The 17361-nt window shown below is 39.0% G+C and overlaps 1 protein-coding gene across 7 annotated transcripts in view; it reads right to left on the reverse strand.

Moving 5' to 3' along the window:
* The window catches only part of GAPVD1 (GTPase activating protein and VPS9 domains 1), a 75163-nt gene that overhangs the window by 57225 nt on the left and 577 nt on the right, over positions 1-17361 (reverse strand). For all 7 annotated transcript variants that reach the window (XR_003523583.2, XM_027614545.2, XM_027614544.2 and 4 more), the window contains exon 2: positions 10290-10337. The gene's annotated coding sequence lies outside the window, so the exon portion shown is untranslated. The remainder of the gene's footprint in view (positions 1-10289; positions 10338-17361) is intronic.

Raw genomic sequence — 17361 nt, forward strand, 5'->3', positions numbered from 1 at the left:
GTGTCAACAGTGGTTCACTAATTTTAACAAATATACCATGTTAGGGCGCCTGGGTGGCTCAGTCGTTAAGCGTCTGCCTTCGGCTCAGGTCATGGTCCCAGGGTCCTGGGATCGAGTCCCACATCAGGCTCCCTGCTCAGCGGGAGGCCTGCTTCTCCCTCTCCCACCCCCCCCCCCCCGCTTGTGTTCCCTCTCTCACTGTGTCTCTCTCTGTCAAATAAATGAATAAAAACAAAAAAAACCCAAATATACCATGTTAATGTAAGATGTTAGGAATAGGGGCAACTTGGTGCCGGGTATATAGGAGCTGCTTGTATTATCCTCTCAATTTTTCTGTAAATCTTAAACTGTTCTAAAAAAATATAAAGCATAATTTTTTTTTAAATTACACAAGTAATACACTTCTAAGTCCAAGGATTCAATTTAGCAAATATTTTTTCAGTAAAAAAAAAGCATACTAACTTAAGAAAACATTTGAAACCATAATTTATCACAATCTTCAACAACCACCATCTAGAAAAAGGATTACCAGCTACCACATGATGTTCCAGAATCCATTAACAGCTGGTAACACATTTTAGTGTTCATTTTTTTTTTAAGATTTTATTTTTAAGTAATCTCTACACCTAATGTGTGGCTTGAACTTACAACCCCAAGATCAAGAGTTGCATGCTCTTCCAACGGGGCCAGCCGGGTGCCCCAACACAGTTATCACACTGAAAACATTTTCTCTCGGTTTACTGTGATCAGAAATGAAATACAGATACTTCATAACAAAACTTCCACAGGCACATTACATTTTGCACTAATTCCTGGTCAAGTGAAGCAAGGCAAACATACTTCCTAGCTAGAATTGTTTAAGAAAAGTGTTTTTACATTAATATCCATTTAATAGCAAACTTTCTTAAAAGGCATTCTAAATAGTAATGGCTGAACTTGAAGAGAATTTTACTTGACTGGTGGTAGTAAAATATATCAGTGTTTAGGAAATAAAAAGAATAGTAACTGGGATGCCTGGGTGGCTCAGTTGGTTAAGTGTTTGCCTTCGGCTCAGGTCATGATCCCAGGGTCCTGGGATCAAGCCCCACATCGGGCTCCCTGCTCAGCGGGGAGCCTGCTTCTCCCTCTCCCTGCTGCTCCCCCTGCTTGTGCGCTCTCTCTCTCTGACAAATAAATCAATAAAATCTTAAAACAACAAAAACTACCACACATTTCAGGCTTGTCATGAACTAGGCACCAATCAGGGGCTTTAACATAGATATTCTCTAATCTGCATAACACTCCTGAAAGGCAGGTATTCTTATCGACATTTTACAGGTGAGGAAACTGAGGAAATTAAATAATCTGCCCAAGGTCAAGTTAGTAACTGGCAAAGCTGAGAGTAGAATCCAGGTACATGTGGCTCACCAAGCTTTTACTACTATGCCATCTGTGAGTGCATAATTCACAGTCAAGGCCACTTTTTTTTTTTTTTTTTTTTTTTAATTTTATTTTTTTTTTTTTTTTTTTTTAATTTTATTTATTTATTTGAGAGAGAGAGAATGAGAGAGAGAGAGCACATCAGAGGGGATAGGGTCAGAGGGAGAAGCAGACTCCCCGCCGAGCAGGGAGCCCGATGCGGGACTCGATCCTGGGACTCCAGGATCATGACCTGAGCCGAAGGCAGTGGCTTAACCAACTGAGCCACCCAGGCGCCCAAGGCCACTTTTAATCACCCCAATCTTTAGACAACTGTTAATATGCGAGTCAGTATCTGGACAAGTCCCCCTTTCTTTGAAAGTTTCAAACTGTCTAACAAGGTCAGGTTTAGTTGGATTTTGAGACTAAATAAATAACATATTCCCTCAAATTCTATGAAAGAAATGATATATGAAAGTTTAGAAAAAGTTACCAGAGATTAATTCCTTAAATCCCTCTTTTTACATCTTCTAGCTCATCTCCCACCATTTCCTCACTTCCCCAAAAGCAGCTATTGCTGCCATACCATATCCTAAAGTCTCCAACATGAGCAGATACTATTATATAGGCCCTAAAAGGCCCACAGCCTCATGTTCAAATGAACTCAGGTTTATCCTTCAAGGCCCAGTCCCCAAATCTCTTCCCTCTGTGAAGCTCTGGGGGAACTGCTCCCACCAACAGAGTGCATCCCTTCCTCCTTAATGACACTAAACAACAATGAACCACGAAGTAGGAAAGTCACTCCATTTTTTTTTCTTTTTTTAAGTAGGCTCCATGCCCAGTGTGGAGCCCAACGTGCAGCCTCAACTCATGACCCTGAGATCAAGACCTGAGCTGAGATCAAGAGTAGGATACTTAACTGACTGAGCCACCCAAACACCCCAAAAGTTACCCCATTTTCAAGTCTCTCTCAGTCTTTCTATTTACATCATGGAGAAAATCTAAGCAAGGTGCCAATTTGTCTTCAACACTTCTCTAACACTTTGCTAATCTCTCCTTTTAATTAAAGGATAGCAAGCCTCAAACCTGGCACCTTTTTTTTATTTTTAATTTTTATTTATTTCAAGACACAGAGACAGAGTGCAAGCAGGGGTAGGGGCAGAGGGAAAGAGAGAGAGAATCTTAAGCAGACTCCACATTCAGCACGGAATCCCATGAGGGGCTTGATCTCAAGACCCTGAGACCGTGACCTGAACCGAAACCAAGAGCTGGACGCTTAACTGACTGAGCCACCCAGGCGCCCCAAACCCAGCACCTTCTGCAAATAGTAGCTAGCTAGGTTTCATTAACATTGTTTTGTTTTTATTATATTTAAGTTGCTTTGCTATTTAGGATATAAGGTATTATTAGCCTTTTATTATGTAATAACATAAAGCTTCTTTTTTTTTAAGATTTTTATTTATTTGACAGGGAGCTGGAGAGAGAGCAGGAGAGAAAGCACAAGCAGGGGGAGCTGCAGACTCCCCGCTAAGCAGGGAGCCCAACGCAGGGCTCGATCCCAGGACCCGGGGATCATGACCTGAGCCGAAAGCAGATGCTTAACCAACTGAGCCACCCAGGTGCCCCAACATAAAGCTTCTTGAAAAATATTTTTAAATTTTGTCCACAAAAAAAGACAAATAAATAATAGTACAAGTAGGATGCAGATTTGGGAAAAATTATGATGTTACTCAAGGGTTAAGCATGGGAAACATTTTTAGATACTGATGCCTACACCCTGACAGAACTGCCAGTTACTTTTTTTGTTGTTCATTATATAGGTACTTCTAGTGCTTACATAAAATATTTTTTTCTTTTTTTAGTGCTTACATAATATTCGTTATTAACCTGATATGGCAAAAAAAGGCCATGACTGCCAATTTTTAATGACATACCTGCCACAATGTTAGCTCCTATATTTTATCAATCAAATATTTTAAGTTTGAGGACTTATAACTACCCACCACTTTCCAGGAATCTAACCAATCCATACAAGAGATAGACATCCCTTGCAAATATTTTTTTATAAATATAAATAACCATCTTGAATTACAAGGATTTGTCTATATGACAAAGTCTACATGTCTACAAGACTTAACCTCCTTCAGTGCAGTAACAGTTTATTACTCATTTTATGTTTTGTTAAATTATATGACCTAAAAATCATCAAGTATTAAAAATAGTGAACTCATTTCCAAAAAATGGACAGACAAGCACAGTAAGCTTAACACACTTCCTTCACTCATTCATTCAACAAATGTTTGTTAAACATCTACAATGTGCTAGGCACTGATGAACAAGATGGGTAAGGTCTGCCCTTAAGGGGCCCCATGTTTTCACACTGCACGTGATAATAACAATTCTGAACGGTTTTCACAGGTCAGATTTCTATATACCCTCTATTTAGAATCCTTTGCCCACTCTTGTCATTGGCCAGTTAAATCTCACCTAGGCATCAGAGCCCAGCTCAAACCAAGGAATCTTTCCTAGCCATTCTCATACTTTCTCATTTGGGCTCATCTCTATCACAGCATTTTATACTGTTAGCAACAAAATGTTGTTTTCTCAACAAAACTCCAAGTTACCTGAAGTAGGGAGATAGTCATCTTGGTATCCCCACTGCTTAGCAGACAGACTGATGTTTAGCAGGTACTGATTTAATGTCTGCATTTATAAAAAGTTAATAAAGGACTGAATGATGATGAGCAATGTGCTAATTAGGAATCAGCCAACTGACTTCTAACCAGTTCCAAAATAATTAAAGAACAGTAACTAAATTTAAGTTGAAAATATCTACTATCTTTCTAATAAGCATATGTGAAATAATTATTAATGTACTAAAAAAAATTTCCTCACAATTAAGAAATAACTATCAGGGCGCCTGGGTGGCTCAGTTGTTAAGCGTCTGCCTTCAGCTCAGATCATGATCCCAGGGTCCTGGGATCGAGCCCCACATCGGGCTCCCTGCTCCGCGGGAAGTCTGCTTCTCCCTCTCCCACTCCCCCTGCTTGTGGGAATTCCCTCTCTCGCTGTGTCTCTCTCTGTCAAATAAATAAATAAAATATTCAAAAAAAAATTTTTTTAAATATAAAACTATCAATAAGCGGAAAAAAGGAAACAATGATACTTTAATATCTTCAGTTGGTATATCTGAAACAATACTAAACCACTGTAGGAAAAAAAACAGACTTAGTACCAACTCTTCCTGGCACAAGAACAAGGAACCAAAAGGCACCCTACTTGGAAGATGCAAGTAATATAAAGCCAGAGAGTATTTACATCTCAAGTTAACACTACACCAGACTTCTTGTTATGACACCAAAATTCTAGACCCTACCAAAGTAAATAAAATCCAAATAGATGTAGATTTTACCCCCAATACACTACTAATTTTCCAGAACTAAAGAAGACAGATCACAAAAATAATGAAATACATGCATACCCAATAGCCTGTGGGTTAAGCTTGGATATTATACAACTGAACTGAGATAACATCAAAACCTGGACAGTAAAAAAAAAAAAAAAAAAAAAAAACCTGGACAGCAAATATGCATTACTTCGTAAATACTAATGTATCCTCACTTGTTCCAGTTCAAAAACCCTGACTTTTTAAAGTATTACTTAAAACCATTACTAATGTAACTGGCAATATTAAACAAGATTGAGTTTGAAAGACACTAGGTGAGTTATGGTACACCTCCGCCATCGAATACTACACAATTATTAAGGAGACAGAGGTACACAGAAAGTTGTCCATCATCTACCATTACATGAAAAAAGCACAGTGCAGAACAATACGCATGGTAAGACCCCAGAGGCAGCTAAAACACATCACTTGAGCAAGACTACCTGGACTCAAATCTCAGGTCTGCCACTCACTAGCTGTGCAACCTTTGGTAATTACTTCTCCTTGCTTAACTTTTTTCATCTGCAAATGGATATAAAATAGAATCTAATTCATAAGGTATGTTCACAGGGTTGTGAAGATTTAACAAGTTAATATACCTAGGGGCGCCTGGGTGGCTCAGTTGGTTAAATGTCCAACTCTTGATTTTGGCTTAGGTCATGACTGCAGGGATATGAGATCGAGCCCTACGTCAGGCTCTGCACTGGGCATGGAACATGCTCAGAATTCTCTCTTACCCTTTCCCCCTGTCCCTCCCCCCTCAAAACAACAACAACAACAGGTTAATATATGTAAAGCACTATGCAAGCACAAGTGTTAACTATAATTTCTGGAAAAAAAAAAAAAAGAAAAAACCCAAAACGTATAGTATGTACATGTATATGTGGGGAAGAAAAGCTTTCATTTTTTGCATTTTTTTTAAAGTTTATATATATATATATTTTTAGTAATCTCTATACCCAACATGGGGTTCGAACTCACAACCCTGTGATAAAGAGTCACATGCTCTTCTGACTGAGCGAGCCAGGCACCCCTTTTCTGCATTGTTTTTAGGTTTGTTTGTTTAATTATTATATATGATGTTAATCACCATACATTACATCCTTAGTTTCTGATGTAGTGTTCCATGATTCATTGTTTGCGTATAACACCCAGTGCTCCAGTTTTTTGGGTTTTTTAAGATTTATTTATTTTAGAGACAGAGCACACACATGAGCAAGTGGGGGGTAGGGGCGGAAGGAGAGGGAGAGAGAATCCCAAGTTGACTTCATGCTGAGCACGGAACCCAATGCAGGGCTTGATCCCACAACCCCAAGATCACAACCTGAGCCAAAATTGAGTTGGATGCTTAACTGACTGTGCCACTCAGGTGCCCCTTAAGTTTTGTGGGGTTTTTTTGTTTTGTTTTGCTTTGTTTTAAGATTTTATTTATTTGAGAGAGAGAGAGAGAGCACGCATACGAGCAGGAGGGAGGGGCAGATAGAGAGGGAGAAACAGACTCCCCTCTGAGCAGGGAGCCCAATGCGGGGCTCATTCCCAGGACCCTGAGATCATTACCTGGGCTGAAGGCAGATGCTTAACCAACTGAGCCACCCAGGCACCTAGTTGTTGTTGTTGTTGTTGTTTTTAAATAAAGAACATTACTTTAGTAATTTAAAAAAATGAGAACATAATAAAAACTTGGCACTAAGACCCCCCCCAGCTGAAGATTTGCTAGTGCAATTACTTAAACACTCAGGACCAGACAAATTCTGTGAATAATTATATATTAAAACTGTGAAAGTTTTCAAGTGCAACAAAAAGGACAGTACTTCTGGACACAGTTCAACAATAACAAGCTACACACCAATAAGCAGAACTACAACGGCTTTAAAATTACGTCCTTTGATTTCCCAGAAGCAATAAATTATACAAAAATATGCACCCAATCTAGAAATGGGTATCAGGAACTTTCACAATTAGATAAATCTCCATTAATTTTATTAGTCTGAAATTAAATACCACCAAATCTAATTTCCTATTCAATAATCTCTAATGAAAACTCACTAAGACATACATAAACCTGGAGTTCAAGATAAACCAAATGATTTTTTAAAAACCTAAAATCCTTAGAACCCTTTGAGAATTTTTGAGAGGAAGATTTCACCACCTCACATGCTTTGAGGAAGCTTTGGTCCCTTGGATAAACGTAGCTTCCTCCATAAATACAGTGAGTGTATAAAACAACCAGAGAAGAGCAGAAAGAACTTCAAGTTTCAGCTGCATTTTTTGCTGAACTGTAATACTGGTAAAACCTGTTTCAAGATCCAAGAGTCCACCCTAAAAATTAGGGAAGGTATATAAACAGCAGGCTGTCATGTTCATTTTATCACATTTACCAGAATGGTATCTCATAAAATTATAAATATTATCAAACTTCAAGAAGCATTATTATCATTGAAGGAAACTCCTTTATTTATAAATAAATAGCAAATAAATCTAATTAGTTTAAACAGCTTTTCAAAAAGAAATCAATCATTAAGATGCCTCCATAAAATTATGAAATTCCTAATTTTAACTAGTTTAATGCCTACAAAAAAGAAAGAACTCAAAAATGCTAGTTATTGTTATCATTAATGATGGAACAGAAACTTACTCATAAGGAGGTTTAACAGGTCACTTTTCACAGAATCCAAGTTGGCCCATTACAACCTTGAATAGTTAGATATTAAAAAGAGGACTCAAAGACTCCTTGGGTTCTAAAGGAGGTACTAAAGATGAAATAATTCTGCAAAAAGAATCCACCTAGTCTTTCCTAAGCTTTTCAATACAGAAATCTGTATTTGTAAACTTTTTGCAATTCTGCCTTGTGACTTTTAGACCTAATGTATTTTTGTCAGGTAGTCATGATTTACAAATAATGGAAATAAAATCAATAGATGGGGTCAGAGTTTTGTATTAGAAAATGAAAGGAGACAGTTTAGAGTGGGTTAAAAATAGATGCATTCAGGGGCGCCTGGGTGGCTCAGTTGGTCAACTGTCTGCCTTCAGCTCAAGTCATGATCCCAGGGGCCTGGGATCAAGCCCTGCACTGGGCTCTCTGCTCAGTGGGGAGTCTGCTTCTCCCTTTCTCTCTCCTTCTGCCTCCCCCCCTGCTCACGCCCATCTCTCTCTCTCCCAAATAAATAAAATCTTAAAAAAAAAAGATGAGTTTAGCCTAAGTCCTAAAAACTTTAAAAATACATGTATTTGGATAAAATTAAGACTGCTTAGGAAGATAATTTGACTCTGATTCTGTAAAAAGAAAAATAGGCTAATATCCCTTGATTAATTCTTTTGTTCTTTAAATTTTCCAATTTTAATCCTTTCAAAGATTCACATAAAATAAACTGGAAACATAAATTAGTAAGTAAAAAAATAAGGAAGAACTGAACATGTTTGACGACATGCTTCCCACCAGTGTCTAGCGTGGGTGTACTGGCATTATAAGGGAGCAAGACCAAGCAAGCATCTTTTCGGACAGAAATATTAATGAGCAGACATCTTGCCTGCTTTTACAGTTACAACAGTAGACTTAAAGCCTTATATTTTAAAAACAGCATACAAAAAAGGTGTATACAGAGATAATTTTGGTTTGATATATATATATATACACACACACACATATATACAATTACACTGTCAGCGTTAAGCTATTTTTCCTTTAAACATTTGCTTAACCATTCATTTATATATATTAAATATAACCACCTGAAGTATCAACAAATATTCACCACTTCTGACTTTTGCATTGCAGAGTTCAAAACTGGGTTTTGGGGGTACCTGGCTGGCTCAGTTGGAAGACCATGCAATTCCTGATCTCAAGGTCATAAGTTTGAGACCCACACTGGGTGTACAGATATAAATAAACTTAAAACACACACACACACACACACACACACACACACACACACAAAACCTGGGTTTCAGCTTAGAAACAATGAAAAACTGCCCTACTGAAAATGTTTTTACAAAATCATAATACATATTGAAAAATATTCCAAAAAATGAGAAATATATAGGTAAGTATAAAGAATTTTTTTTAAAGATTTTATTTATTTATTTGACAGAGAAAGAGACAGCGAGAGAGGGAACATAAGCAGGGGGAGTGGGAGAGGGAGAAGCAGGTGTCCCGCGGAGCAGGGAGCCTGATGCAGAGCTCGATCCCAGGACCCTGGGATCATGACCTGAGCCGAAGGCAGACGCTTAACGACTGAGCCACCCAGGTGCTCAAGAAATTTTTTTTTTAAAGATTTGATTTATTTATTTGACAGAGACAGAGACAGCAAGAGAGGGAACACAAGGGCGCCTGGGTGGCTCAGTTGGTTGGGCGACTGCCTTCGGCTCGGGTCATAATCCTGGAGTCCCAGGATCGAGTCCCACATCGGGCTCCCTGCTCGGTGGGGAGTCTGCTTCTCCCTCTGACTCTCTTCCCTCTCGTGCTCTCTGTCTCTCATTCTCTCTCTCTCAAATAAACAAATAAAATCTTTAAAAAAAAAAAAAGAGAGGGAACACAAGCAGGGGGGAGTGGGAGAGAGAGAAGCAGGCTCCCCGCTGAGCAGGGAGCCCGATGCGGGGCTTAATCCCAGGACCCTGGGATCATGACCTGAGCTGAAGGCAGACACTTAACCAACTGAGCCACCCAGGTGTCCCTAAAGAAAGAAATTTTAATTACCTATAATTTAAAAACAAGAGGGACGCCTGGCTGGCTCAGTCTGTAGACCACGCAACTCTGGATCTTAGGGCTGTGAATTCGAGCCCCACACTGGGTAAGAAGCCTACTTAAAATTTTAAAAGAAATAACAAAAACAAAAAATAAAAACAAGAAATCAAATAGCTCGGTGCCCAAAGCCTCTTCTAAAATGTGTACATGAGGGCGCCTGGGTGGCTCAGTTGGTTAAGCAACTGCCTTCGGCTCAGGTCATGATCCTGGAGTCCCAGGATCGAGTCCCACATCGGGAATCCCTGCTCAGCGGGGAGTCTGCTTTACCCTCTGACTCTCCCCCCTCTCATGCTCTCTCTCTTCCATTCTCTCTCTCTCAAATAAATAAAATCTTTTAAAAAATAAATAAATAAATAAAATGTGTACATGATATAGAAATTATTGATCCTAGTTCCTTTAAAAATGAAAATACCTTGATTAGGATTATTTAAGGAGCAAAAGCCACAAATAATTCTATGCAAACACAAGTTTGGGTGGTTCAGATATAAAAAAATACATAATTGAAATTCTTCATGACTATGAAAAGATTAACTCCAGAGAAAGAATTATATGTAGCAAAAAAACAGAAGTTGAAGAGGAAAAAAAATTAACCATTTGAGAAATTTTTTTCAAGTACTAGTCTTTCCACAGCAAGTAACAGAGATTCCACTTATATCAGCCTTTTACAAAAAATAAAATTAAATTAAAAAATAAATCATACTTTACCTTGCAGAATCCTAGAGTAATGTGTAACCAACTCTGTCCAATAAAATCCTAAAAAAAAATTAAAAAAAAATTTTTTAAATAAACTGAAATGTCTTATTATTAGAAATTTATCCACTTACCCTCTTCAATTTTCTACAATAATTAGGGGTAATTTTTCCAAATGCCATTATGAGGCAGCAACACCTTGTAAGGTAGGAAGCACTCTATGCCATCACTGGAAAGCAGCTCACAAACTCACAGTGGAGCCAACTGGGTGAAGTGAGAAGTGACAGCATTGTGATAGTGGCCAAGAAGGCACCAGAAGACTAAGGCTTGTTTTAAAGTCAGGGATGTGGTACCAAGGTGGAAAAAGAGTTAAAGATTGAGAGCTGAAGTACCAAAAGATAACTAGCAATTACGAAACGAAAGCCACATTCCTGATGCTTTTCATCAATCCTATCACCCCCGCTTTACAGATGAGGAATCAGGTTTAGAAAAGTCAAACAACTTACTGCCTAACCACTCAGCTATCATGCAGCAGAGAATTCAAAACTAGATTTGTCTGACTTCAGCCCACACTCTTCATTTCCCCATGCTGCCTCTCTGGCTCTTCTTCAGAATATTGACTTCAGGTTCCCTGTGAGCAATTTCACTGTAGTGAGCACTAGGAAGGGAGTGATACACCTGCAGGCAAATGATCACATACTATCACCTGGGTAGCCTCAATTTTTCAGTATTTCTTCATCTCAAGCTACCTTTACAATCTTTCCTACCATTTTTCCATTTCACAGACCTAACACACTAGCCAGAAAAAAAAAAAAAAAGAAAAGTAAAAAGACTTGGATATTCTAATTTACAAATTCCTCTTCGTGCTTCAGCTTATTCCTTCACCTGGAGCCCTTCTCCAATAGCCCTATAGCCAATTACATCTGTGCTTTTCAATCCAGTTCAAATGTCATCGCCTTCATACAGCATTCCCTGATCTTCCACTCTCCCATTCAGGGGTAGTATCTCCAATCTAAATCTTCTTTACCCTTTATACTGGTACTTCTATAAACAACTCATGAGTCTGATTAAGTTTTAAAATAATCACTTCAGGGGCACATGGGTGGCACAGTCGGTTAAGCCTCAGACTCTTGGTTTTGGTGCAGGTCATGGTCTCAGGGTTGTGAGATCGAGCCCCATGAATGTGTGGTGGTTTTGGTTTGAGCCTGCTGAGTTGGAATCCTACCTTCCACAGACTGTGGGACTTTGGCAAGTTACTTAACCTCTATGTGCTTCAGTTTCTTCTTTAAATAGGACCTACTACGTAGGGTAGTTGTGAGGATTTTATACGTCAGTGAAAGTAAGGCATCTAGCATGGTGCCAGCGGGGAGTGCCGCTGAGCAGGGAGCCCAATGTGGGACATCCTGCAGGAGCAGAATGCCTATTAGCCAGATACAGAATATGTGTCCCTTCAGCTACTGAAATGTAGCAGAACAAGTTACTTTTTTTTTATTTTATTTATTTTAGAAAGAGAGAGGGAGGGCGCCTGGTGGCTCAGTCGTTAAGCATCTGCCTTCAGCTCAGGTCATGATCCCAGGGTCCTGGGATCGAGCCCCACATCGGGCTCCCTGCTCCCCAGGAAGCCCGCTTCTCCCAACTCCCCCTGCTTGTGTTCCCTCTTTTGCTGTGTCTCTCTCTGTCAAATAAATAAAATCTTAAAAAAAAAAAAAAGAAGAAGAAGAAGAAGGAGAGAGGGAGTGGGGAAAGGCAGAAGGGGAGGGAGAGGGAGAAAGAATCTGAGGCAGACTCCGCACTGAGCACAGAGCCCAACACTGTGAGGTCACGACCTGAGCTGAAACCAAGAGTTCGATGCATAACCAACTGAGCCACTCAGGTGCCCCAGAACAAGTTACTTTATGGATTGAATGCCCTGTGCACAGTGGTACACAAATATTAGTGCTCTGCTAAACAATTTCACATTAGACTCTGAAACTGATATTTTGATATAAAAATATTTGATGTGTTTGATATTTTGATATGGAAGATAGGTTGAAGAGTGTGAACTGAGAAATGAATAAATATATAAGTATAAAATTCTGGGTATAGCCCCAACACATATTGCATGTATTATTACTCTGTGTGCAGGTTTAGAAGTCTAGTGTCTTGAACCAGTGCTGGTGTTTTTTAAAGATTTATTTATTTGAGAGAGAGAGAGCACACATGTGGCGGGGGCGGGAGCAGAGGGAGAGGGAGAGAGAAACTCAAGCAGACTCCATGCCGAGCATGAGCCCATCACTCAGCTGCATCTCCTAACCCTGGTATCATGACCTGAACCAAAACAAAGAGACACTTAACGAATTGCGCCATCCAGGTGCCCCTTAAACCAGTGCTGTTTAAAACAAACATAACGTGGGGCGCCTGGGTGGTTCAGTCGTTAAGTGTCTGCCTTCGGCTCAGGTCATGATCCCAGGGTCCCGGGATCAAGCCCCATATCGGGCTCCCTGCTCAGTGGGGGGTCTGCTTCTCCTTCTCCTTCTGCCACCTCCCCACTGCTTACATTCTGTCTCTAATAAATAAATCTTTTAAAAAGGGGAAAAAAGATTTTTTTACATTAAAAAAAATAAAAGAAGGGGGCGCCTGGGTGGCTTGGTTGGTTGAGCGTTTAACTCTTGATTTTGGCTTAGGTATTGATCTCAGTGTTGTGGGATCAAGCCCCATGTTGGGCTCCATGCTTAGCAGGAAGTCTGCTTGAGATTCTCTCCCTCTGCCCTTCCTCCTGCTCACACAAGTGCATGCTCTCTCTCTCTAAAATAAATAATCTTTTTTTTCTTAGATTTTATTTATTTATTTGACAGAGAGAGACACAGCGAGAGAGGGAACACAAGCAGGGGGAGCGGGAGAGGGAGAAGCAGGCCTCTCGCAGAACAGGGAGCCCAATGGAGGGCTCGAGCCCAGGACCCTGGAATCATGACCTGAGCCAAAGGCAGACACTTAACGACCGAGCCACCCAGGTGCCCCTAAAATAAATAAATAAATCTTTAACAAAATAAAATAAAATAATCACTTCACTGATCCCTTATTAATTACAAAGGAAAAAGGGTACCTTTACAATATAAATCCAGTAGATACTACTTTATTCAAATGATCAAATTTATATCAATAATGAAACTGACATCTGGTGCCTCTGATGGGATACACTGAGACCTAAAATCAACTACACAGCATTCCAACCAAAAATGTTTAACCTGAGTCTGATCATGCAGAAACATTCAGACAAATCCAAATTGAGGGGCATCCTACAAAACAACTGGTCTGGATACTTACAGTCATGAGAGACACCCTCTGCCCCGCCCCCTCCAAAAGGCTGGAAAACCCATCCAGATTCAAGCAGGCAACTAAATGCAATGCAAGCTCCTTAAATGAATCTTGGGTCAAACACAAAACCAAATATCTAAGGACAGTATTGGGACAACTGGGGAAATTTGAATAGGTACTCTACGTTAAAAAATAATATTATATCCATGTTAAATTTCTTGAGGGTGACAACTGAATTGCAAATATGTAGAAGAAAGTGTTTGTTCTTGGGAAATACATACCCGTATTTAGAGAGTAAAGTGTCCTGATGGTATCTATACCTAACTCCCATATGGTGCAGCAAAAAATGGGTCTACTAGTGCATAAAGCAAGCAAAGCAAAATGTTAACAACTATGGAATCTAAATGAGAAGTACAAAGGTATTATTATACTACTGTTGCAACTCTTCTGTAGGCTTACAATTTTTCAAAGAGTTGGGAAACAATACTTAAAAGTTATGGAGGGGGGTAGGGTGCCTGGCTGGCTCAGTCACAGGAGCATGCAACTCCTGATCTCAGGGTCGAGAGTTCAAGCCCCACGTGGGTGTAGAAATTACTTAAAAAAAAAAAGTTATGGATTCAAAACAACAAAATCAACAGAAAATAGGGAAAGGTGCAAAGATGACTTAGCACTTGTATTCTGCCTTCCAGAATTAACTGTTAACATCATCATAGTTGCTTTTAGTCTTTAAAGAAAACTTATGGTATCATCCCCTTTGCACCACCTTCACCCATTCTTATTGCCCTCCAGAAGTTGTGAAATTATGAGGTAGGGTATGCCCATTTTCAACTTTACTAAATAACTGCAAATGTTGTCCCTCAAGGCAGCTGTACCAATTTAAACTCCTACATCGTTTAGAATTTGTCCTACATAGAAACTGTCCCACAGCAGTTTCTAAATTACCATTTTCAGAGACATCTTCACTAACTTTGATACTGTCAGACATTAAAATTTTTTTATCAATCTGATGTGAAAAATTCAGTGTCATTTATACCAACCTAGGATCACAAAGTAAAAGAATCTTAGCAAAATAAGAACTTCATCTACAAACCCTTCCTTTTATCACAACATTATAGAACACTCAGGATAATCAAACCTACATGGCAGCAAGTACTAAGAATAATCAGTCCCCACATGAAACCAAATGGCCATGAAAGCACTGCATATGTTTGGGAAATAACCTTTTAAAAAACGTAAGATGAAAAGGTTCAAATTCAACCCAGCAAACATAATACTATTTGTAAGATTTTAAAAATAGATATTTTATTCCTAGAAATAAGTAACCTAGCTTTTATAAATTAACTCATTTACTCATTCATCAAGTATTTACTGAGTACCTGTTATGTGCCAGCCACTATTCTAGCACAGCGGCAAAGACAAAATCCTTATTCTCACAGAGCTAACATTCTAATGGAAAGATAAAAATTAAAAAAACTAATATACAAATAATATGATATCACACAGATACATGCTATTAAAAAAATAAAAGGGCAGGGACAAAGAATGACAAAGGAAGCAGCGTAAGGACAAAGTACCAGGCAATATCTCTCCAAGGCAGTGATTTTTGTCATATGGTGTGTTCAATTCAACATAAACTATTTCACCACCAATATCTTTTCATAAAATACTCTTCTTCACTTTTCCATACCCCCTTATATTTTTTCCAGAAAAACAAAAGTTTGCTGTAGTGGTTTTTCCACTATTGCTATTATTTTAGAGGGAAAAAAAAAAATCTCACACAGGGTATTGACAGGTGCTTTACAAACAGTTGCAAATTTCAAGTCCCACATACTCTAAAGAAATGTTAATTGTGGGGCGCCTGGGTGGCTCAGTCATTAAGCGGCTGCCTTTGGCTCAGGTCATGGTCCCAGGGTGCTGGGATTGAGCCTGCATCGGGCTCCCTCCTCAGCGGGAGGCCTGCTTCTCCCTCTCCCACTCCCCCGGCTTGTATTCCCTCTTTTACGGTCTCTCTCTGTCAAATAAATAAATAAATCTTAAAAAAAAATGTTAACTGTGATCTATCAGTGAGAAGTCTGATGCCAAAATAAAACTGAACTGTAAGAATTTAAAATGGAATTTTGAGAAAATGATTTACTAATTCTCCCAACTCTATCACCTGCACGTTTACTTTCTATCATACAGGAAAAGAATAATAGCAATAGGAAAAATATATCTGAAGAGAGATCCTGTAGTTTTTACTTAAGGACAAAAATATTAGAATTTTGGGGCACCTGGGTGGCCCAGTTGGTTAAGCGTCTGCCTTGGGCTCAGATCATGATCCTAAGGTCTTGGAATCGAGCCCCACATGGAACCCCACTTCCGCCCGACTCCCTACTCAGCAGGAAGTCTGCTTCTCCCTCTGTCCCTTCCCCCCCCACACACTCATTCTCTCTCTCTCAGATGAATAATAAAATCTTAAAAAAAAAAAAGAATATTCCCCTCTTTAAAAGCCACACTACCTACATGATTTAAAGAAAACCAGCACGCACTAAAATTTCCTTTCACAGGCTTAGACAAGAGCTTAGAAGGCTTCAGCCACTTAGAACTAGGCGGTGCCTTACTACAAAAATCTAAGGGCCAAATATTCACTTCCCTTTTTTCCTCAGATTATTTTGCTGATTCCCCATGAGGTATCTGCAGTCTATCTTTCAAAATTATTACTCTGACCCAGCCAAATCTTCTTTTACTTCTCTGTGTACAAAATTCCCTTTCATCTATACTATAACCCTATCTGCCTTGTCTTTTCTTAAAAAAATAAATAAAAAGATTCAAATATCCTTCCAGGCTGACTTATGGATCCCCAAACAATTCTACCTCAGGAGTTCTTAATCTTTTTGCACCATGGATCTTTTTGGTAGTCTGGTGAAGCCTATGGACTCTCTCTGATAGATTTTTTTATTTTTATTTTCTTGATTGATTGTAATCTCGACAACCAACGTGGGTCTGGAGCTCATGACACTGAGATCAAGAGTCACACACACTACCAACGGAGCCAACCAGGCACCCCTCAGATTGCTTTTAAATACATAATTAAACATGAAATCATGAAAGAAACCAATTATATGGAATTATTATTTAAATATAGTGATCTGGTAATATATGTGCAGTTTTATCATCACATTAAATAACAAGATCTGTCTAATAATGCCATAAATTCAAAAAAATTATAAGCATAAGTGATATTTTGAGATATCTGAAAAAACTGTAAACATGATACAAAAATATTTGTAATTTTTATTGGTGACAAAGTCACAGGCATTGCTAATTCCACTGTGGTTTGTTGCCTACATTCATAATTGAAGGAACTAATAAATTAGTTACCAGATGATAAAAATAGATGTGATTTTATCCCCATTCTAGTTCAAAAATCCCCTATATTCTGTCCACCAACTGGTGAATTCCCAGGTTAAAATACTTTCTAGTTCAAAGCTGTGCTCAAACTGACTTCTGTCACAAATTTTAAAATAAAAACAATGATTCCTCCCTTGGCCTAGCTCTCAACTGAACATATCACCACGCCTGTTTTTCCACAGACTTATACACAGAACACTGTTTATTTCTATGGTTTGCCTAGCCAGCACCCATTTAAAATTTGACAGTCAGTAAAAGGTGAAGTTGAAGGAAAGGAGATGGAAGCAACCAACAGTCCCTCACTTCCAAGACATCCAACACAAGTGGAAAGATGCCAAGTATACTGTGTGTGTGTGTGTTTTTCGAAGGTGGGCTGCCCCCAGACCGTGAGTCCAGCTTGTCA

Source organism: Zalophus californianus, chromosome 13 (genome assembly GCF_009762305.2).
Source record: "Zalophus californianus isolate mZalCal1 chromosome 13, mZalCal1.pri.v2, whole genome shotgun sequence".
Taxonomy (NCBI): domain Eukaryota; kingdom Metazoa; phylum Chordata; class Mammalia; order Carnivora; family Otariidae; genus Zalophus; species Zalophus californianus.